The sequence below is a fragment of the Castor canadensis genome, chromosome X (genome assembly GCF_047511655.1).
Source record: "Castor canadensis chromosome X, mCasCan1.hap1v2, whole genome shotgun sequence".
In the NCBI taxonomy this organism is placed as follows: domain Eukaryota; kingdom Metazoa; phylum Chordata; class Mammalia; order Rodentia; family Castoridae; genus Castor; species Castor canadensis.
Genome location: NC_133405.1, coordinates 20851564 through 20874693, shown reverse-complemented (window position 1 = coordinate 20874693; position 23130 = coordinate 20851564). Strand labels below are relative to the sequence as shown.

The window sequence follows — 23130 nt, the reverse complement described above, 5'->3', positions numbered from 1 at the left end:
CCAAGGACTCTTACAAGAGAAGAGTAGAGTTGTGCTTTCTTTCAGGGCCTAAAATTGCATTAGCTGCTCTTCTGTTTAGAGCATAATTGTTTCCATAGGACTTCTGGGAAATGCGAAGTTATTTTACCTTGCAGGAACCTATCCAAATTCACCAGTGGTCATTAATAGAATTCAATAACCAAACGACAGTCCCTAAGCTGCATCGGTATCATGTGCAATGAGAGTCAAGTGAGTAGTGAACACTTGTTAAAAGGAGGGGCTTCTCTTGGGAAAAGCATCATGAAGGAGATGAAGCTGCCTTGAGGATGATCAGAGAGAAGTAAGATGCTCTTCCAACTGGGGGATACATTGAGCTAAGGTGCAGATGGAGTGGCAATACATACACAGTCATGACATGCACGCGGGTGCACATGCACACACACACACACACACACACACACACACATGAATACAGCTATTTACTAAGCACGTATGCTGTGCCAGATCCTCAGTATATCTATTGAGGAGTCTTCTTGCAAAGAATCACAAGTGTAAGAGAAATGGAGTACAATGAAATGGCAATGATGAGGATAGGGATGAAGAAGACTAAGATAAAAATATGAAGTAGAATATAACCTCCACGAAGGCAGAAATCTTTTGTTTTATTCACTGATGTCTCCTAAGTGCCAAGCACCACACCAGGCACAAAGTAGGAGCCTCAAAATATTGATTGAATGAAAAGTTTGCTTCAGTTTTTCTTTATTCATTATCGTTGTTAGGCTTGTAATTTCCAAGGGGGAAAATGCTTTTACAATGGAGAACTGAGCATACACCACATAACTTAAGAAATCAAACTAACATAGCCTTCCACCCTACACTTTCAGCACACATGATGGTCATTGTCTAAATCCATTATTAAGACGATGGTTGAAAAATGACTTTCTAATTCTGATTTCTTCTGTATTTATTTGTTGACATTCTTCTGGACAAGGTGATTTTTATTTCTTTTCTTTTCTTTCTTTTTTTTTTTGTGATACTGGGGATTTAACCCAGGCCCTCCCACATGCTAGAAAAGCCCTATGCCATGGAGTTATAACCTCAGCTCCCTTTTAAAGTTTTTATTTTGAGACTGAGTCTCAAATTGCCCAAGTTATGCTTGAATTTGGGATCCTTCTGGCTCAGTCATCCAAGTAGCTGGAATTACAGGTATGAACCACCACATCTGGCTTGGGCAAGGTCATCTTTTGGTGTGTGTTTTCAGACAAGGTTTTGCTATGTGGCCCAGACTGTCCTGGAACTGACTATATAGACTAGGCTGGCCTCAAACTTGAGATCATCTTGTCTCAGCCCTAAATTCTGGGATTATAGGTGTGTGCCACCATGCCCAGAATGAGCAAGGTGATTTTTAAGGCCCTTTCCAGATGCTCTGTTTATGTGTGAAGCCTGATTTAATTTATCTGGTGGTGGGCACTTGGAGGAGTAGGGCAGTTAGATGGGGCATGAAACTCAGGCTGTTGGTGTCATCAAGTAGGCAAGTATGCTTGGGTAAGGTCTGACAGGGTCAAGGGACAAGGAAGAGCCCTCTGGCTAAAGGCTTCTTCACAGTTGCTCCAGGGTTATTGGATCCTGGTCTTGCCATACTCAAGTATCTCCCTGTTTGCTCTGGACTGGAGGATGCAAGCCAATCAGATGGCCTAGGTGAAATGTCCCATTTAAACCAAACTCAGACAGTAAGTGGAGTTAAAGTAAAGCATGTGAACTCTTCAATTCTGAAACAAAATGTCATCTCATCCTTGCCTAATTCATCAGTGGCAGAGCTAAGCCCAGGAGGTATGCGCAATATTTTTTTTTTGCAGTACTGAGGTTTGAACTCATGGCCTTGTGCTTATTAGACAGATCCTCAACTGCTTGAGCCATGCTCCCAGCCCTATCAATATTATTATTTTTATTAGCATATAATAGTTGTACAGGGGGATACCCTGTGACTTTTACGTATGTGCTTACAATATATCTTAATTAGATTCACCCCCTCCATCATTCTCCCTCCTTCCCCCTACCCCCTTCATAGAATAATTTCAATAGGTTTCATTGTTCTATTTTCATACATGAAGACAAAATATTCCACCATATTCACCTACCTTCACCCTTTCCTTATGCCCCTCCACCGTTGATACCCACCCCTGAAAAGGTCCTGCTTTATCTTTCTGTCCTTCATTTTTTAAAAGAATATATTGTATGTGGCTTATTTGTCCAGTTTCAATGTTTTCTTCATCCCTCCCTCTGTCTCCAGAATTTTCCATGAAGTCCCAGAACACAAAGAAAAACCTAGGGCACCATAGCCTCAAAGTTTTGTGATTGAAGCTACAAAATTGATTTTGGGATGGTGAGTTAAAGTGGGATTTGACTTAGTTTAATGGCGCCTGGAATTAGCCCAGATCTTTCATAGTCTCCATACGCCCGGTCATAGACATCATGTAGAACCTTTCTCCATCGTTGTGGGCTTACCCACTAGCCACTGTAAACAGCAAACGTGGACAGGTGAATTTCACAGAGTGAAAAGACTAGAATCTGGGTTCCTTTTCAGAAACCATTCTGGTTAGCTCTCACCATAGGATGGCACAAAGATCTGAGTGCCACAAGTCTTTTCCACCATGGATTGCCAGAGGTTTGCAAACAGTTGCCTTGTATCATTTATCTTTCTCTGGCTAATTCAGCACAGATTTAAAACAGATGATGGGACTGGCCTTCAGTAAAATTGGGGATGAGGTTGTTCCAGAGTCCTGTCCATAACACTGAACCAAAATATGGAGTGTCTGTGTGGCTTGAAAAATACTGTGAAACTATTCACACTAACTATTGTGGCTAAAGGCTTGAAAGGCTTACTCTCCCATGAAATGCCTTTTGCTTCTGGAGCTGCCAGAAAGTCAACACTGGCTTTGTCCAACCTTACTTGGTGTCAATGTCAGTCAGTGTAGGTTACCACGGGTAAGGCTAGAAAATTGAGTTGGGCATATTCGATCATCTTGTTCTAGATCTGAAGAAGAAAGCTAAGTTGGCATGACTATTCCAGGCAAGAACACACTTCCTAGCTGGACTGATCTGAGTTGGAACACCCAGTCAGAAAGAGAAAGGGTAATCTTATGATCCTAATGGGAAAATGACCACATCAAGTGATGATCAATCTTAGATCAGATTCGAACAGAGGGCTGGAGTGAGAGAACAAGATTGAGGATGGAACTTTTATATGATAGGTAAGAGATCAGTAGACTTAACAACAGTCTAAATCAAGTTCAAGGGAAAAGAGCCCACCTGGTGCTAAAAATTTCTCCTCATCAGCCTCAACAGAAGGTTTCCTTTTTGTGTAGCTCAGTCTGACCCCCAAGTACATGAAGGCAAATGAATGTCTTTTCAGAACTTCTAATAGGAACACCATAATTGGCATCATTCAAGAACTAAGAGAGTTCTAGGAATCAGGTGTCATTATTTCAATAGCCAGGGTATTATTGAGTGCTCTGCCATTAAAAAAGCAGTCTAAACTGGGTATGATAGTACATGTCTATAATACCAGCACTTGAGAGGCTGAGGCAGGAAGATCATGAGTTCGAGGCCAGTCTGGGATACATAGCGAGTTCAAGGACTACATAGCAAGACCCCATCTTAAACAAACAAATGCAAAACTTTAGTTGGTCTTTGTTTTGATGCAGTGTCTTTTTATTCATACTTCTGCAGCCAATAAAATAAGAAATCCCTATATTTCCCACTCCATCTTAGGAATTCAGATCATCTGTTTTAGCTACTTCCATTGCCCTACTAAGTAGTTTTTCTTGCGCAGGCCACCAAGTACAAAGGTCATCCAACAGCTGAGGAACTAACCGCCCTTGGGTCAGGTACCCATCTATGACCTAAGAAGTCACCACTCCATTATCAAGGAATAGCTTAGGGTCACTTTCTTCAGCAAGGGAATGTGGTTCATGTAGTTTTCCTATAAAGGAAATGACAGAAATGGCAGTCTCTGTGATTGACACATCTGGTCTAGGATTTCAGACAACGTAATGGCTGGGGAGGAGAGATAACTAGAGCCCTAGTGGCTCTAGTGTAGAATGTGTAGATAGTTACCTAGTTCAGCTCTGTTCAAACTGGCCCCAGTAGCAAACCACAGAGTACCACAAGAGCCCCAAGGACCACAGAGCGTACACGGGGCTATTTGAGATTTGTCTACACAAACCTGAGTTTCTCTATTGATGGCAAAGGGGGATGGTGGAGAATAAATAGCTTTCTCCCTCTCATGGAAGGCTGCCTAGCTCCTCCAGAGGGCCTCCACAGAGCAGCTGTCAGCCTTTACAGAGGAGTAGCTCTGTCCCTGCTGGGTGAGTGGCCACATGCCATGTGCACTTCCTGAGGAACATGCTCTGACTTGTGTCCCCTGCTATATTTGAGTTGTTGAAAGTGGATCCAACAGGAACTAAGCATTAGTGGTAGCATCAGATTGTTACTGTTACTGGGCTGAGGCTTAAAAAGAAACAGGAGCCTTGCCCCACCCACATCAGCCCCTTCTCAAATTCCTCAGCCCACTGTCACTGTCCTTTTACTTAGGTTAGCTCCAAAAATAGCATCTACAATGGACCACAGGTCTGAGAGAAAGGGGAGGTAAACCAGGCAAAGAAACACATGGTGATTATTCCATGTGAATGGAAAAACTTGTGCCTGGAATCTAATATCTGGTGGAGGAATGAGGTATGGTTTTGTGTGAGGAACTCAAGCTTGGGTTAAAAAGTCAATTTAAAAAATAAACAAGGTGCACAAGGCTGTTTCAAGTGTGTGTGTGGGGGGGTCTCTGTATATATCTTTTTTGAAAAGGAAAATAAATTCAGTGTTTTGTACGTTTGATTCTGCGGGGAAGAGGGAGCCAGGCAACAATAGCTCTCTCACACTCTAAAATCTTGTGTGCCCTCATCAGGGCTTGTAACCGATATTTTTTCCTGCTCAGTATCTAAGGAATCATTTCAAGACAGACATCTGTTTAGCAATCTGAGAGCCCCAGACAGAAGACAGAGACATTCATTTTCCTTTACTCATAGTGCAGAGCCAGGAAGGACTGATTTTGTGGCAATGTTCCATCCTGGCCTGAATGGCTGCTAATCTAGGGAGAGCAATCCAGGATGACACTTAGGCACTATCCAAAGAGACTTGGATTACTAAATGAGTCCTAAAAGCTGGTGAGAGACCACTTTGGAACCTGAAATGAATTTAAGGCTAGAAGCCCTTAATCAGAGGCCCTTAGTCTATTCTTGATGAGGTTACAATATGATGGAGGGAAATAGAGCTCATCCATGAATCAGGACATCTGGGTTCTAGCCACAACTAAGTCACTGCATGACCTTGAGGAAATCCATTCTTTCTCAGGATGTCTCTGCTCCCCATCTATATAATTAAGGGAAGGTGGGACTAGACAGCTTTGGAATTCCTCTTCAGCTCTGGTGTTCTATGGTTGGATGGCCAAGAGTATGTCTTGCTGGGTACACTGAGAAGGATATCAAGGAATTACTGGTTTAACTCTTATGTGGGCTGGTTAGTTTTATTGAAAAGTAAATACATGAAGAAAAGATTCCATTTCCTGGTTAAACATCTTCCTTCATTTCAGTCAGCCATCTTTTGTTTGTCAAAGGGAGGACAAAGGGAGAGAGTACAAAGTGCTTAGTGTGAGCCCAGTCCACAGTTGATCAAACACCTTGAAACCCAGTCTTACTCTGAGTGGGTCAGCCATGGTCAGCTTCCTCAAGGTGGGACAGCACTTGGATTATTGTAAAGATTCTCCTTCAACTGTCTGTGAAGCAGAAGCAGAAGATAGTAAGCCTTAGTTTAAGCACTGCATTAGTCAGCTGCAGAGAGCCATGTGCTCAGAGCCTGAGCTGACCTTTGATGAATCTGGGAAAGGGCTGAGGCTTCTCTTGGTTGTCTCTTTCCAGTTCCCCAATTGCATCTTGGTGGCTCTTTGCTCTTTTCTTCTTCCAATATGACCAATAATCATGATTCTTAGCCTTCATCTTGGAAATGAATGGAATGAACTAATGGCAATAGGAATTCAGTGATAATTGAAGAAGAAATAATAGTGTATCCTTTCAAGAGACTTGAAATTTAACGGGGGAAGGTATAAATCATCCCTCAAATCTTGTGCCATTCTTTTGACCAATGACATATAAGTAGAAAGGGATTATGCAGGACAGAGGTAGATAGCATCAAAGTGAAAATTCAAAATTACTGGAAACTCCCAAAGAAAATGTGTGCTAGTTTCCTAACCTGAAAGCATCGAAAGAGTGATTGAAAGTTCTTGTTGAAGCAAAACTCTTTCCTTACCCAGGTCAAGGTAGAAAACAACTTTCCAGTTTCCTTTAGGCCATCAGTGGAGTCTGTCTTAGGGAGCAGATTTAAGGGCTTCTAGGAAGGGCATTGCTCAAAAACATGCTATCAGAGTGTAATAGCTGCTATAGTGGATCTGGTTGCCTTGGCTACTAGGTTATGCCCCTTTCTTTCCTATCATTCCATGACAAAGGGTGCCATAATGGAAAGAGCACTGGCTTGGGTTTCTGCCTTAGTAGAATCTACTTTACCTTTTAAAAGGCCACGGCTTTCTAATCTGTACAATGGGGACCTAATAGTACTTACTCATAAATGTCTTAGGACTAAATGAGATAGTGTGCCTATAAATCACCCAGTGCAACATCTGACAAATTGTCTGTCTCAATACACAGTAGTTATTAATAGTTTTGGAGAGGCCTCACAGTGTGGACCTGGAGTTGCATGATCGATCTGGGAACTGAGAAGTAAGCCTGTAAGCTATTGAACACCACTGGGAGGAGACAGACAGAAGACAAGAGAAGAGAAAGAGCTAAAGAGAAGCTTCAAGTGTTCCCCTTATGACCAGCCCTGACTCCAAGAAGCAGGTTCAGAAGCAGAAGCCTCCGCAGTCCTTCCCTCTATAAATGTGTCCAGAGCAAACCATTTTCTCTCTTGCTCTAAGAGCACACCAGGGCCTCTGCTAGACCTGCTGTTTTCCCCAACTCGGACAGTTTCCAGTCATTTGAGTCATAGAAATCTGAGATGAAATTGTTGGGGTTAGCAAGTCCAAAAGTTTTGTCAGTCATGTTTAAGGGGATATAGCTTTTCATCCACTGAGCAAGTATGTAACAGACAATGCAGCAAACCTTATCAAATCTCCCTTTCTCACTCAGTCAAATTATGCGGTATTACATTGCATGAGTTGTTCAAGCAGCTGGCATGCTGCATTAATTGCAGGGAAGCTGGATTCTACAGACAAGGTTCCCAAAGGTTCTTTACTAAATATCATCCAGCAATTCTTTGAAAGGTTGCATTGGGTGACAAGGACACTAAATCCTTATATGCATTACAGCTCCAAGAAAAGACAACTTGAAATTATACCATGTTTTTTCTCTTTTATTTCCAGAAGAGAAATTTTCTAATTACTCACTTGGGCCATTCACACCCTTTCCTTGATGTTTTCTGGCTTTGAAGGCATTTAAATGCTTGCTCCCCTGTGTTCAAAGTCTTACACCACAATTTCTTTATGAAAACAATATGTCTTATAAATTAACACTAAATAAAAATGAGAATGTCGCTGGAACACCATCCTGTGAAAAGTATCCAGATTTAAAATGAGAGTTTAATGACCTCTGACCCGTAAGAAAAACTGCAATCTTGTATTTCTAGCTGCTTGAATAGTTCCACGACAACCTCCAACTCCCATGTCCAAAACCAGATGTTTCACCTTTGCCCCTAACCATCTAATTGTCCTGTGTTTTTCAAGTCATCACCATGACCCCATCCTCCAAGGCCTTTCCTTCATCTACCATTTCATGGAGGACGACGTTCTGGTTGTGCTACCTTTAACTTGCCTCTGAATTAGCCTTTGGTTCGCCTTTTTTTCTTCTCATTGCCACCATCCCAGTTCCTGTCCTTGTCACATCATGGCTGGATTCATAGAAGAGTCCACTCAGTCTGGTTTCATTCTATCCATCTTTTTGGTTACGACCCGATGAGCCTTTCTACAAACCTACTTTTAGTATGTCATACCTCTGTTCAAAATTCTACAGGGAATGCCTATTGTTTATTTCATGAAGTCTAAATTTATCTATCACTAATAGGCTTCAAATAGTTCAAAACATAAACCCACTTCTCTGGTCAGAGTTCTACTTTTCCATCTTCACCAGAAACCAACTCACTTTTGCTTTCAGGCCTTTGTTTGTGTTCATGCCCCCTTCCAGCTCCTCTGATTTATAAGTCCTTCCATCTCTTAGGGTCTTCTTGAAGTCACAACTCTTCCACTAAGCTCATCGTGACTTCTCTGGCATACAAGGATCACTTCCTGTGCCTGTTTTCTATACCATATTTTAGCAAGTAATTAGATGATACGGGTTTTAAAATACCAATGAAATCAAGAGATCTGGCTGCTAGTCCTGGCCCTGCCACTGACTCAATGTGTGACAGCCTGGCAAGTTTACCTCCCTTCTCTGGGCCTTCTTGTCCTCCTAAGTAAAATAAATTTGACTGCAACACTGTGTCTCAAACACCAGTCATTTGCAAAACACCTTCCTATTTGCCACATCTGCAGCCTGGTTCTACATTTACTTACTTAAAACTTTGCTATGTTGCTTTTTATTTAAACACATTTTATTATGGTAAAATACACGTATCAAAAATATCACTTTAGAGCATACAGCTCACCTGTATTAAGTACATTGGTGGTTAGTACAACCACTCTGGAAAAAAATTTGGAGGCCACTTAAAAAGCTAAACATTGATCTACCATTTGATCCAGCAATACCACTCTTGGGGATATACACAAAAGAATGTAACACAGGTTACTCTAGAAGCACCTGCACACCCATGTTTATTGTGGCACTATTCACAATAGCTAAGTTATGGAAACAGCCAAGATGCCCCACTACTGGCGAATGGATTAAGAAAATGTGGTATCTATACACAATGGAATTTTATGCAGCCATGAAGAAGAACGAAATGTTATCATTCGCTGGTAAATGGATGGAATTGGAGAACATCATTCTGAGTGAGGTTAACCTGGCCCAAAAGACCAAAAATCATATGCTCTCCCTCATATGCGGACATTAAATCAAGTGCAAACACAACAAGGGGATTGGACTTTGACCACAAGATAAAAGCGAGAGCACACAAGGGAGATATGAGAATGGGTAAGACACCTAAAAAATTAGCTAGCATTTGTTGGCCTCAACACAGAGAAACTAAAGCAGATACCTTAAAAGCAACTGAGGCCAACAGGAGAAGGGGACCAGGAACTAGAGAAAAGGTGAGATCAAAAAGAATTAACCTAGAAGGTAACACACATGCACAGGACATTAATGTGAGTCAACTCCCTGTATAGCTATCCTTATCTCAACCAGCAAAAACCCTTGGTCCTTCCTATTATTCCTTATACTCTCTCTTCAACAAAATTAGAGATAAGGGCAAAATAGTTTCTGCCGGGTATGGAGTGGGTGGGGGGGAGAGGGAAGGGGTAGGGTGGGTGGTAAGGGAGGGGGTGGGGGCAGGAGGGAGAAATGACCCAAGCATTGTATGCACATATGAATAAAAAAAATTAAAATAAAATAAATAAATAAATAAAGTACATTGGTGGTGTGTGACTGCAAACATCATCCATCGCCAGAACTCTTCTCAGCTTCCCAGGCCAAAACTCTGTACCCATCAAAAGATTAACTCCAGTCCCTGTCCACTACCATTCTACTTTCTGTCTCTAAGATTTTGACTGTTCTAGGCACCTCATATAAGAGGAATTGTTCAGTATTTGTCTTCTTCAGATACCCAGAGTTAAAGCTAGCCCCCAAAAAGTTTACTTAATTTAGCATAACATCATCAAGATTCATCCATGCTGCAGCATGTGCCAGAATTAAATACACTTTTAATAAAAGGAAAGTGAAATGTGTGAAGTCATAGCTTTATGGAATGTATATTATCCTTCAAATATACACAAACTAAAAATATAACAATTACAAATAAAATCTGAGAGATGCCATGTCCACTAGTGCTGTACCTCCCACTTTTCTGGAAATATCCGACTCAATCCTATATATGAAAAGCTATGGATTGCCAGAGCAGTGGTTTCCAAACATCACTGATTATCAGAAATCCTCAGGTGGCTTTGAGAAAAGACCTTGGCACATCCCAGACCTACTAAGACAGAATCTCTGGGAGTCTGTGTGTCAGCCAGCTTCTGAGATATTTCTGATGATCAACCAGGTTTGGGGATCACCGTTCCATGGCTGACTTGAGGGCAGGCACCATGTCTATGCTGATTTTACATTTCTAGTACCACTATGCTCAGAACAGAAGCCAAACTCAAAAATCCCATACTGGCTGATAAATTGAGAAATTCTAGAAATAGATGGGAGATTTCTCCTTAAGGCAGTGAGATTTTTTTCCTTAGAACTTCCTCTGTAAAATAGGGGTAGTGACACCCTTCCTTATAGAGTTGCTATGACTCAAATCAGAAACATGTGAAAAAGCAATGGCTATTTCTATAAAAGTTTTTCGTACACATCCTATGAACCCAGAATCATGCCAAGAGCTGTGGAAGATTGACAAGAAGTTTAAAACATGATTCCTGTTCTCACAGAGCTCAGGATCTGTCTGAGGAAACCAAACCAATCCAGATGGAACAAGTGAGGAGCAATGACTTCCGAGTGGAGCAGGCATTCAAGCCAGGTGCAGTCTGGGCATGCTTAATGGGTAAGACTTGAACCGAGACCTGAAGGAAAAACAGAATTTGGAAAGAGAAATAGGAGAGGCCAGAACATTGCAAGAGAAGGAAATAGCATCAGACGTGGCTGAAACGGTTACCCATGTGGTATATTTGACTTGGTCTAGTGAGATTCATCTCATCAGCCCTGAAATAATTCTGGAAAATGGACTGTTTAGAATTCTCTTCCTTACGATGGCCCTTGTGGAAATGCAAACACACCTGGGCTAGTTCGTGTATGACCTCACTTAGACCTTAATGTGCTAGAGTTAAATCAGAATGCTCCCTCTCTAACAGCTAGAAGAGATGGGGAGGCTGAGGAAATCTGACTGGTACAGGCCAAAGAAGAGGTCATTTTGCAGCTCTGCAAGCAGTTCCTTCTGAGAATCCAGAGAGCAGGCTGGAGGCATAGAGAGGGTGGCAGGTAGCAAAGTTCTCAGTTATTAGCAATCACACAATTTTGAACACAAGGAAGAAACAAGTCCTAACCAGAATCTGCTTCAAGTGGCTTCTTCTGCAGATGTCCCTAACTTCTGCAAAGCAGGCTAACATCCAATCTATATAAGAAAACCTTGTCCACATTGGACAAATGAAGATTTGGCACAGACCGCTTATTTCATTTGACGAGTGCTTGGCAAATAGATCACAAAAGGCATAGAGATGTGGTTCTTTGGAACCAGAGGTGTAACAGGCTCTCACTTTTCATTTTGTACCTAGGTTTCACCTCCCAGTCCCTTTGAAGTTCGACTTCTAGGCTTGACCTCAGATTAGGAAAAAAAAAAAGTTCCATTTGCAAAGACTGTCAATTTTTCCCCCAGAGACTACTGTTCTTAGCAGAACCTGTTTCCTTAATAATCGGGATTAAAGATGGAGGCTGTTTCTCTTCCTTTTCTGGGCCCGAGGAAGCTGGTCTGCCCCCTGGGGCTGCACTTAGGGCATCTCTTTCTGGCTGGCCTTCCATTCCCTGCCGCCATTGCACCAGTTAGCCCAGCCAGCCAACCAACCTTGTTTGGCTTGGCAGGTCCTCAGCTAACCTGGGCAAAGACATTTAGGAAAATGTTCAAAGCTTGACTGGGGCTTGAGAAATGAGCTTTCATGATATGGAAGCCTGTCCACTTTTCTTTCGTTTCACTTTTTTTCTCATAGAGCCAGTACTTGCCCAGTCTAAGGGATACTTTATCTTGCTGTGTTCTAATTAGACACATCCATAATCACTGAGTGAATGTGCGAATTATTCCTTCAGAGTCCACAATGTGCTAAACTGTGTGACAGAGGAATTGAACGCAGGGCTCTATCTTCAGAGGAAAATATCTTATTCTTCCCCCATGCTCCCCAACACAAAGAAAACAAATATTTAGTTCTCAAGATGAGGTGACAGAAGGTTAAAGGCAAAATTATTGGTTGGAAGGGGGATTGACAATCAGTGACAACAATGTTTTGAAAAGGAAGAATGAGAACAAGGAGGGAGAAGTGGTCCATTAAGGTTTCTAGTGGTCCACTAAGACTGTGAGCTGGACTTTGACAAATAGGCTGAATTTGGAAAGGCGGTTTAGTTAAATTTTATCATTCTATCATGCTCACGTAGAAAATTTCAAACAATTCCTACTGCTTCCAGTATCACAGCCAGGCATTCAAGGACTATAATTGCACCACATCACCTTTCCCTGCAACAGTACCTCTTACCCGCTACACAGGATTCCCCGTCCATCACCACGTACTTCTGGTGTCTTAACCATGTACTTCTGCCCATGCCTTGGCTTCCTCCATGCTTCTACCTTCACTCCCTTCCTCCCTCCTACTCTCCAGTGTTACCCATTTGTCATCAAGTCCAAAAATCACCTCACCCGTGAAACCTCCCTGCCAACTCACATCCAGTGATATATTTGTTCTTCTTTTGAATTTCTACAGCACTTAAGGTGTGTCTCTCATTTAATACAACACTTGCTGTAACAGTTAATAGTTATTGAGGTTTTTATATTACCAGGCACTAGGCTAAGTGTTTTGCAAGCATCTTTACATTTGATTCACTGGACAATCCTGTAAGGAATTACTAGCCTCATTTCCCAGATAAGGGAATGGTGCTCAGAGAGGTTCACTTGGCGAAGATTATGCATTGAATAAGTAGTGGAGCTCACCTTGGTGTGGTCTCTCCTACCTTGTTATGTGGGTATGGAGAAACATATCACAAACACACCTTTTTATATGAATTGATCAGTATTCAGTGGAGAGAGAGAGAGAGAGAGAGAGAGAGAGAGAGAGAGACTGAAAACCATGTGGGCAGTTCTCTCTGCTGTTCCACTCACCAAGCATGGAGTTAACTTGAGCTGGAAGGTGTGAATCTGATGTTCTCCCAGATGGTGTCAGTTCCTGTGGGCTTCTCACATGTGATTCTCATGCTTAAATATATGGAGCTCCCAAATATAAGCCAATTGGCTTGGTTCTTGACTAAAGAAAGAGTGATCTGGCATAATGTTGGAGTCAAAAATACCTATGTCTGACTTATTAAAAAATAATATGCCTGTCTCCAATGTGGCACCTTTACAAAGGATTTTTTGCCTGTGGTGCTGGGGCTTCTCACATGCTAGGTTAGTGTTCTACGAACTGAGTTATATCCCAAGTCCTCAAAGGATCGCTGAGGGGCATTTTTTCTATAAATGATTTTGTCGTAGGAAGAACCTAACTACTCACAAGATAGGACTTTGCCACATGTCTCTTATTTCCTCAACTGGTGTGAAAACTGTGAGTAGAGCCTATGTCTTAAACTTTTTTGTATTTTCCCTCAGTGCCTTGTGTTACTTCAAGTGACTCAAGTAAAGTGACTTGAAAACAACAGGTGCTCAACAAGTCAGTGCTGAATATTACTTATTAGACATGTTAAGTTTTGAAACAAGGTTCAGGTTCTTGAGATACATCCAAGCTCTCCAGAAAATGGAAGGGAAAATTTATGCTATAGTCTATGTCCCATGACTTGTTGGCATCGTCTATGCTATTTCTAGAAATAGAATCTGTCTGTCCCCAGCCCGAACTGGATCATCTGAGAACCTGGCAGTTTCCTACTGATGCCTGTTCAGCTGTCACCTCCCAACTCCTGGTTCTGTTTGCTCAATGTGTCTCCTTGAGCAGACCTGACTATTTTGGGTCTAAGCTACAGCTGTCAGCATTTTGGGCGTAGCTCATGTATTTCTAGAATGAGTTGGGACTATTTGATGCCTGAAAATGCAACTATAATGTTCTGAGTATGAAGGAAATATTTAGTCAAGTGTCAACTGACAACACTTACACTAAGGAGAACGGAGTTCCTGGTAATGAGATGAGAACAGCATAGTCTAGCCATCTTGTGTTACATGCATTTTAGTAATATGAGGTGAGTTATCAAACTATTTATATACACTTTTACTAGCATGTGATTAAGGATTGACCAAATCTGAGAAAGTTTGCTATAAACAGTGAAATGGCAGACCGATCAAAATACATTTATTTTGTTCTAATAGAGAATAATCATAATGTCACAATTTAAAAAATCCATCCCTAGTATACATTTGTCCTAGGGATGCTTTGGAAGTCAAGTTGTACCTCTTGACCTCAATCGCTTAAAATATTGATAATAATTTTGGCTCTCCAATCTGATAGGGGACAATATTGACATAGAGCAATTACACTGTGGGTCTGAACCAAATTATTAAGATATGATTAGTTCCTTTGGAGTCATCAAGCCCAGAAAAAGTAAAGAGTATTTTGTGTGTGTGTGTGTGTGTGTGTATGTGTGTGTGTGTGTTTCTGTGTGTTTGTGAGTGTATGTCAGGGTCTTGTCTCACTGTGTAGCCCAGACTGGCCTCAAACTCTTGATCCTCCCCCCTCAGCCTTCCGAGTGCTGGATTTATAGGCATTGAACCACCAACCTGACTTGAAGAATAAATTTCATGGAATGGCAAGGCACCAATGCAAGATGAAGGTGACAGAGATTTTTTTCAACCTTCAAGATCAAGTTAAATTTGGTAATTTACATTAGCAGTTCTTTTGGATTCCTTTATTTGGGTATATTGGTGGGGGGAAACTGTCAAATCCCTCTTCAGTTTTTCATTTCAATAAATTATTTTTGTAATATGGAATGGAATAAACAAATCTGAAAAATAACCAACAAACACTGTCATTGAGACCCTCTGGATAAAAGCTGTTAGTGGAACTAAAGGCTCTGAAGATGAAGGAAGTGATTGTGGTGCCAATGAGACAAAGAACCACAGACCAGTCCTTGAAAGGGCCAACACATTCATTTCTTCCAGGTGATTCTCGTGTAGGTAGTCAGAGACTGTACTTTGGGAAACACCACCTTAGAGGGTAGACCCAATCATTTCCATAGTCTAAAGAAAAGTCAAACCTTAAAACTTCTTGCTTTTAGTCTCTTTTAAAAATTTTACTTCTCATGAAAATACATGCCTTTGTGATCCTTCTAATCTTGTCTCCTTCCAGCCAAAAAATTATTGATAACGAGAGTACTGAATTAGATCATGTGTTGGAGAACTTCAAAACTCGAATTTTCAGCCTTAGCACTGATTTGGAGTCTAATCCTGACTTAATCAGTTAGTTATTTTCCCCTTTTGTATACTGAAAGTCCATCTAAGAAACATCTGGTAAATTCTGGATGAAAAATACTGAGAAAACGTTTGTATCACAAGATGGACTTTTTTTCTTTATCTAGGATTGCCAGATTCAGAGAAAAAGAAGATGTCCAGCTAAATTTGAATTTCACCTCGACAACAAAACTCGATTTTGGTATAAGTATGTTCCAAACAATATTTGGGATATACTTAGACTAAAAAATGTATTGGTTATCTGAAATTCATATTTAACTGGCTGTTCCATATTTTACCTGGCAGCCCTATCTCTACCACTACCCTTTTTCTGGAACATGCACTTTCTAAGGCTTGGCCAACAGAAGAGAAATTTTTGTAACTCAAGGCCAAGAAGGAAATGAGCAGTTATTTGGCATAGTACAGTAAAGGAGAAATGCCAGCAAGAGATTAACTGTCCATACTGGAGAAATCTAGGCATCCTCTGGTAATGAGTTGCACAGTAATGTGCAGGAGCAGAGAGGAAGATAGTGAGTAGGCATACAAATACATGGAATCCTGAAGAATATTCAATTATGTTGGTGGAGTGGTAGAGCACTTGCCAAGCAACTGTGAGGCCCTGAGTTCAAACCCCAGTAACACCAGAAGAAAAAAACAACAACCAAAGAGGTGCAATCAATTACCAAAGAACATAATTCAATTTGTGATTCTACAACCTCAGGGAAAAAAAAATAGAGAAGCTATTCAAATGGAAGGCTGCCTTCATTTTGACCTGCTCTCCCCAAAGGAAATGAGGCATTTCTATACCAGATGGCATATCTTAGAGTCATACCTTGGCTCCTTTATGAACTCCTGACTCCATTCACAACTGGGTATCAAGAATTTAGATGGCAAAACTCACTGTGCTCTCTGGGCTCCACAGTCTCCTCTTCCCCAGGTTAGGTTTTGCAAGGCTCTCCCTGCCCCCCCGGCTCAGTTTCTTGTGCTATGCTGTTCTACTTTGAAAATCCCAGCTCTTCCAAGGCACAAGTCTTTCTTTCTCACAGCTCTTGTGTCTTCACCTCTTACTTCACTTTTTCTGCCTCCATATCTCCAAGAACCAACATCTCTTTGCTATCACTCTGATTTTCTTGCCCAAATATGGATCAGGAATGGCAAAGCAATTACTTTGCTCTGAATTCAGCCAAATAGGGGTACTTGGTGGTCATAGGTAATTGATAAGGGTGACAGCAGTTTCAAAAAGAATTTTCTTCCTGATAAAAAGAAATCAAACAAAATAGAAGAGAAAGAAAAATGAACCGCCTCTGGTTGCAAGACCCGGAGACAACCACTCTTAACATCTTGGTTAATATTACATATTCATTTATTCCTTCCTTCAATAAATATTTATTAATTCCTATTTTATGCTAAATGCTGTTTTAGAGTCAAAGGATACCTCAATAAAGTAGAAAGGTAAAACTACTTCCCTGACCTTATTTACACACATGCACAAACACATATGCACCTAAGATTTTACATTAATTGGCTCCTACTATATACGTTATTGTGGAGCCTGCTCTTTCATGTAATAATGTCTTGTGGACCTCTTTATATGTCAATAAATATTTGACTTATATCATCATTTCAATGTCTATCAGTTATTTATATGTACCATGATTTATTTAACCATCTTCCCATAAACACTTATTTTCAGTTTTTGCTATTATAAAAAATACCATCATCCCTCCATATTCATGGGTTCCACACCTGCAGATTCACCTTTTTTTTTTTGAAGAAAATAAAAAGGTTATTTGTTACTGATATATACTATGTAGTTAGGCCTACAATGGTTGCTTTTGTTCTGAACACATAACTATTTTCTTGTCAATATTCCCTAAATGACACAGTATAACAATTACTTACATAGCATTTTATCAGCTATTACAAGTAATACAGAGATGATTTAAAGTATGTGAGGGGGTGTGTGTAGGTTAAATGCAAGTACTAAACCATTTTGTATAAGGGACTTGAGCATCCACAGATTTTTTGCATCTACAAGGGGTCCTGGAACCAATGCTTTCTAGAAACTGAGGGATCACTATACTGTGAAAGTATACTTGAACATTTATATCTTTACATGCTTGACCAATGATCTTGTTAGGATAAATTCCTGATTTTATTCTTCCTTGCTTATTTTTTCTTCTTTTCTTTTGATGTCTTCCCCTTTTCTTCTTGACCTGTAAATGTTAAAGGATCCCAAGCTAAGTCCTCAGCCATCTTTTCCAGTTTCCCTACAACCTGGGTCATATGGTACAGGTTTATGGATTTATACAGTATCTATATGCTGATGATCACCAAATTTACATCTACAATCATGGCATCTCCTCTTGGGTCTTAAATATTCCACTGTCTTCTTCCTTTTACCTCCCACTCCCCTTTCCTTCTCCCTTTCCTTCCTTCCTTCCTTCTCTTCCTTCTCCTTCTTCTTCCAGATAGCATCTCACTAAGTTCAGACCAGCATTTAAGCTAGTAGGTCATTCTCTAACTTACCTTTTGCTCACCAATTAAGTATCATAGTTACTAAGAGCCAAGTGTGTTCCTTCTCAATATTGTTTATGTCAGTTGTGCTATATGACTTAAACGAATTTTCTGAAAAAGATGCTTATAGGTGTGAAAATGAAGAGTTCTTTCTGTGAAAGTTGAATGCTTTAAAAATCTTAAGAGGAGATTCAACCAAACAAACAAGAAAGGTGTTGAAGTGTGTATAGACAAGACAATCATAAACAACTGGGGAAAATAGTAATGATTATTAGAAGGTTCACCTTGGGTAGTGTCTTTTGATCCTAACCCACTTTTTAAAAGCCATGTATTGTGAATGTAGTTTATGTAAGACTATAGGAACTCAGATTGAAGAAGCCCAAGTCATAACATGAATAAAAACAAATATAAACCCAGATGCATCATAGTGAAAAAATAGAAAATACTTAAACTAGAAAGAAAAGAGATTGCATTAAAATTGATTGACATGAAGGAATAAAAGGACTAGACTGATTTTAGATAATAATTCACTTCCCACTGTCAACAGTAAAGTTCAGAAGGCAATGGAATGATATTTACAAAGTGCTGAGGGGAAATAGCTGTTTTAGTGACATTTACTACCGTCAAACTCTTAGTCTTTGGAAAGACTTCATTTTAATTGCCCTCAGTTGTTAGTGACAACTCAACTCCATATTAAGCTAATAGGTATTTTCCCTCAGCACTTTGTAAATATTCCATTGTTGATAATGGGAAGTGAATTGTTTGTTATCTATTGTCAGTCTGGTCCTTTTATTCTTTCATGTCACTAAGTATTTAAATACAATACATCTTTCCCCTCTAGCTACTTTAAGTATTTTCTATTTGTTTTCACTATGATGTTTATGAATTTATATTTATTTTTATTCATTTTATGATATGGGCTTATTCAAGCTGAAGTCTTATAGTCTTAAGTTCAAAAGTAAAAGAATAGAAACCAGGCAGATACTAACCAAAAGAAAGCTAGTATAACTATATTTATATAAGACTTTAAAACCTCATGGCAAAATATCATTAAGGTTAAAGAGGTACTTCTCATTAAAGGGAACACACCAACAAGATAATATAGTAACCCGAATGTTACATGTCTGGCAATATAAACACTGAAGATATAAAAATCCTCACACTTTTCTTGTAAGGGTATATAATTTGATCTCCAAACTAGGCAGGAACAGCACAATAGAGGAAAACATTGGTCAAATCTTCCTGTGAATATAGATACAAAATTCTGATATAAAATATGATGAACTCATACCAGGTGCCAGAGGCTCACACCTGCAATCTTAGCTACTTGGGAGGCTGAGATTGGGAGGATTGCAGTTTTAGGCCAGCCTGGGAAAAATGTTTGTGAATCCCTGTCTCAATGGAAAAAGTTGACTGGGGTGGTGCACACCTGTCATCTTAGCTAAGCAGTAAGCTTAAAATAGAAAGATTGCAGTCCAGGCTGGCCTGGGGAAAAAATGTGAGACCCAATGTCAAAAATAACCAAAGCAAAAGGGGCTGGAGGTGTGGCTCAAACAGTAGAGCACCTGCCTTGCGAGCTCAAAGCCCAGTGTTCAAACTGAAATTAAGACTCAGCAAACAGGGGTTGGGGCTGTGGTTCAGTATCATCTCCACGTGCCCTGGGTTCTATCCCCAACTTCACAAAAAAAGCATAAAACATCTCAGCAAACAAAATAGCATAAGAAAATAAATGGTGGCCCATGCCTATAATTCCAGCACTCCAGAGGCTGAGGCAGGAGGATGATGAGTTAGAGGCCAGCCTGAGCTACATGGTAAGACTTTGTCTCAAAAAATCAAAAAGAAAAAAAATACAGATGGATGGATAAATAGATAAGAAAAAATCATCATACTTACAGATGATGATGCCTACATAGGAAATGCAAGAAAACCTAGACAGTATTAGAACTAATGATAGCATCCAACAAAGGTGCTGGATATATAATATGAGGAATCAGTGTCATATAGACCAGAAATTACCAGTCAGAATATGAAATTTGTAAAAGGAGTGATACTATTCAAAGTACATGCTGTTAATGAGGAGCTAGTAGTATGAGCAGTAGCATTCCAAGAAACATCTTGGAATCTTTTAAACAAGTATCTTTAGGTTCTCTATTACATCCATTACAGAGTGGTGACCACTTTCGCCCACTCCATTATCACCGTTAACAATATGGTTATCCACAGGACAGTTGTGCAAGACCTTCATGGAGAAAATTAGAAAAATTGGTAGAAGCCATAGTAGATGATTCTGTACTTCCAGTTCCAGGACAAGATGAATTAGAAGTGCTTTTCCCCATTCTTTCTGCCAAGTACAGCTAAAAACCCTGAACATTACATCTAAAACAAACATAAGACGGTCTTGACAGAGAAAAGAGAGCAGAATACTTGGGGCCTTGGGGACTAAGGAAACATATTGGTGAGTTCCTCCCACTTTCCATTTGCCTCATCTATCCCAGGCCAGGTTCTAGAAAGGCCAGCAACTCAGACACACCAATGAGCACAGACCAAAAAAGCCCCAAGAAAAGTCTGCTCTCTAACCAAAGTACCAGAAAAGGAGCAACATAGCAGGATAGAAAACTCATCCACAGCTGCTCTCTCCTCCAGCCAAACCCTCACACATAAAAATGTGTGGTCCAGCTTCCAGACAGATAAGGAAAGGCTGAGTGGGGAGCCTGAACTTTCACCCTCACTTAGCCAATGTGGTCTCTGAGAGGGCAAAGTGGGAAGATTGGAGTGTAATTAAGTCCCCTCTCCCACAGTGACAGTGGGGACCATATGATGATCTGGGAATTCCACTTGAAGCTGGCAGCAATGAGGTAGTGTCTCTTCTACCACCAAAGCAGGGGCAGGGGAGGTCTTCTAAAGCAGAAGATTTAAATAAGATCCAGAGTCTCATAATGTAATACCCAGAATGTCCAATTTTTAATCGACAATCACTTGAATTTTTTTATAAAAACAAACAAGCAAACAAAAAAGGCAATCACTTGTCATATCAAAACCCAGGAAAATATCAATTTGGATGAGAAAATCCAATTGATATTGGAATGCCAACAGCAGACACAGATATTAGAATTATTCACCAAAGACATTAAAGCAGCCATTATAAAAAGTGTTTGAACAAGTAATTACAAACATATTGAAAGGCCAAGAACACTCAGAAAAACAGAAAATAGAGAGAACCAAGTGGGGGTTAATGGAGCTAAATTTGGAGAGCAGCTGCCTGCTCTGTTGAAAACTAAGTTGCTGTGATTGTGTTAGATTTGAAGCTAAAGTCCACGACCCAGGATGATGGGCCATGTAGCACGAACTTCAGGTCCAGGTACCTGGAATCAGTCAGAAATGCTCCCTCTGTGTCAGAGCCATGTTTGACTATGACAAAAGCAAGGACAGTGACTGCCAAGGTAAGGACTTAGTTTTAAATATGGAGATAGTCTCCATGTTCTCAATGTCTCTGATGATGACTAGCAGCAAGAGTCACACTGGAGAGTCATGAGGAGATGGGCACCACCCCTGCAAATGGAGGGTAGAAAGAAAGCAATGCACCCAACTGAAGACAGTGATGTTTAGTGCAACACCTGAGTGATTGATTCAAATGGATTGTTCAATCACAAGCATAAAGAGTTTCATTTCGTTCATAAAAATTCCCATTCTACAAGAACAAGTAGAGTGAGCAGAAAATCGGTGGTCCCCAATAAGGACAAGAGACATCATTCTTTCCTGTGAACCTGTCACGATGCAGGAAATAAACTATACCTGGCCAATGATTATCCTGGACTCCATGAAAGATCAAATCAATGATGACTTGATATCTGAATTCCCTGATAAACTTGGTTCCTGTGTGCCTCATTCTATAAAGTGAATGGCAGAGATTATCACTCTGTCATTTGCAAAGAATAAATGGAGAAAGATATCCAAGAGCACAAATCTATATACAATGACAGTGACAGTCTGTATGGAACCAATGTGCGATCTATGTGATTTGTAGCAGGAAGGGGAAAACACCATATATTTGACATGTCACAAAATGCTATCAAGTGTTTACAAAGGCCATCTTCACAAAGCCCAAGTCTCTGGAACCTCTGATGGAGATGAATGAGCATCTAACAGAGGAACAAGCCAAGAAAACCTATGATTGAACAATTAAGCTAGAACCAGAATTTTCTACTGTCCAAGGAGATACCTTAGAATGAATATATATGCACACACACACACACACACACACACACACACACACACAAAACCAATGCAAGCTTCCTATGGAATGGCATTCTAGACCTTTCGTCTGAATTCACTCAAAGGAAAAGTTGTTAATTAGTTACTGCACCTCTGACCATGACAAAAGAGCATTTAGAAGAACAAAAGAAACATACTATACTAGTTGTTAGAGTGCTTAAACAACGCAATGGAAATTTCAGAACTGAAAAAGTAAAACAAAAGCAACCAAAAAATCCAAGTTAATAGGCTCAGAATAGAGGAAACAGAGAAAAGAAGCAGGATAGTTAAAGACAGGAAAAAAAAAACCAGAATAAACAATAGAGAGAAAGTAGACTGAAAACACATAAACAGAGTGTCGGAGACCTGTGGTACTGTATCAAAAGATGCAGTATTCATGTCACCAGAGTCTCAGAAGAATAGGTGAGGAAAAAGACAGGGATGAAAAAGTATGCAAAGAAATAGTGGCTGAATTTCTCAAATTTGGTGAGGGAATAAACATACAGACTCAAGAAGATTAATAAACCCCAAATAGGATAAACCGAAAGAAATTAAGACCAAGACACATCAAAATCAAACTTCTGAAAACTAAAAACAAAGAAAAAGCAGTCAGAGAGAAACCACACCTTTTCTCGAAGGAAAGAATGGCCAAATGATTGCAGATTTCTCATCATAACCTCGGGAGGTTACAAGGAAGTAGGACAACATTTTTCAAATGCTGAAAGAAAAGAACTGACAGCACACAATTCTACATCCAGCAAAAATATCCTTCAGGAATGAAGGGGAAGTCAAGACATTCTCAGAAGAAGAAAACCTAAAAGAATTTATAAATAGCAGACAACCTTTAAAGAATAGCCAAAGGAAGTTCTCTGAATTTCCTAGGAAGAATCCTGGAGCACGAGGAAGGAAGGAAGAACAAAGAAAGGGCAAAAAGTATGGGTAAATACAACAGGCTTTCCTCTTTTCTTGAGTTTTCTAAATTATGTTTGACAGTTGAAACGAAATGTAAAACACCGTTTAATATGTTTT

The 23130-nt window shown here is 40.1% G+C and overlaps 1 pseudogene; it reads left to right on the top strand.

The window, feature by feature from the left end:
- Positions 1-22274, top strand: part of LOC109687850 (disks large homolog 2 pseudogene) — a 70723-nt pseudogene extending 48449 nt beyond the window's left edge.
- The last annotated feature ends 856 nt before the right edge of the window (positions 22275-23130 follow it).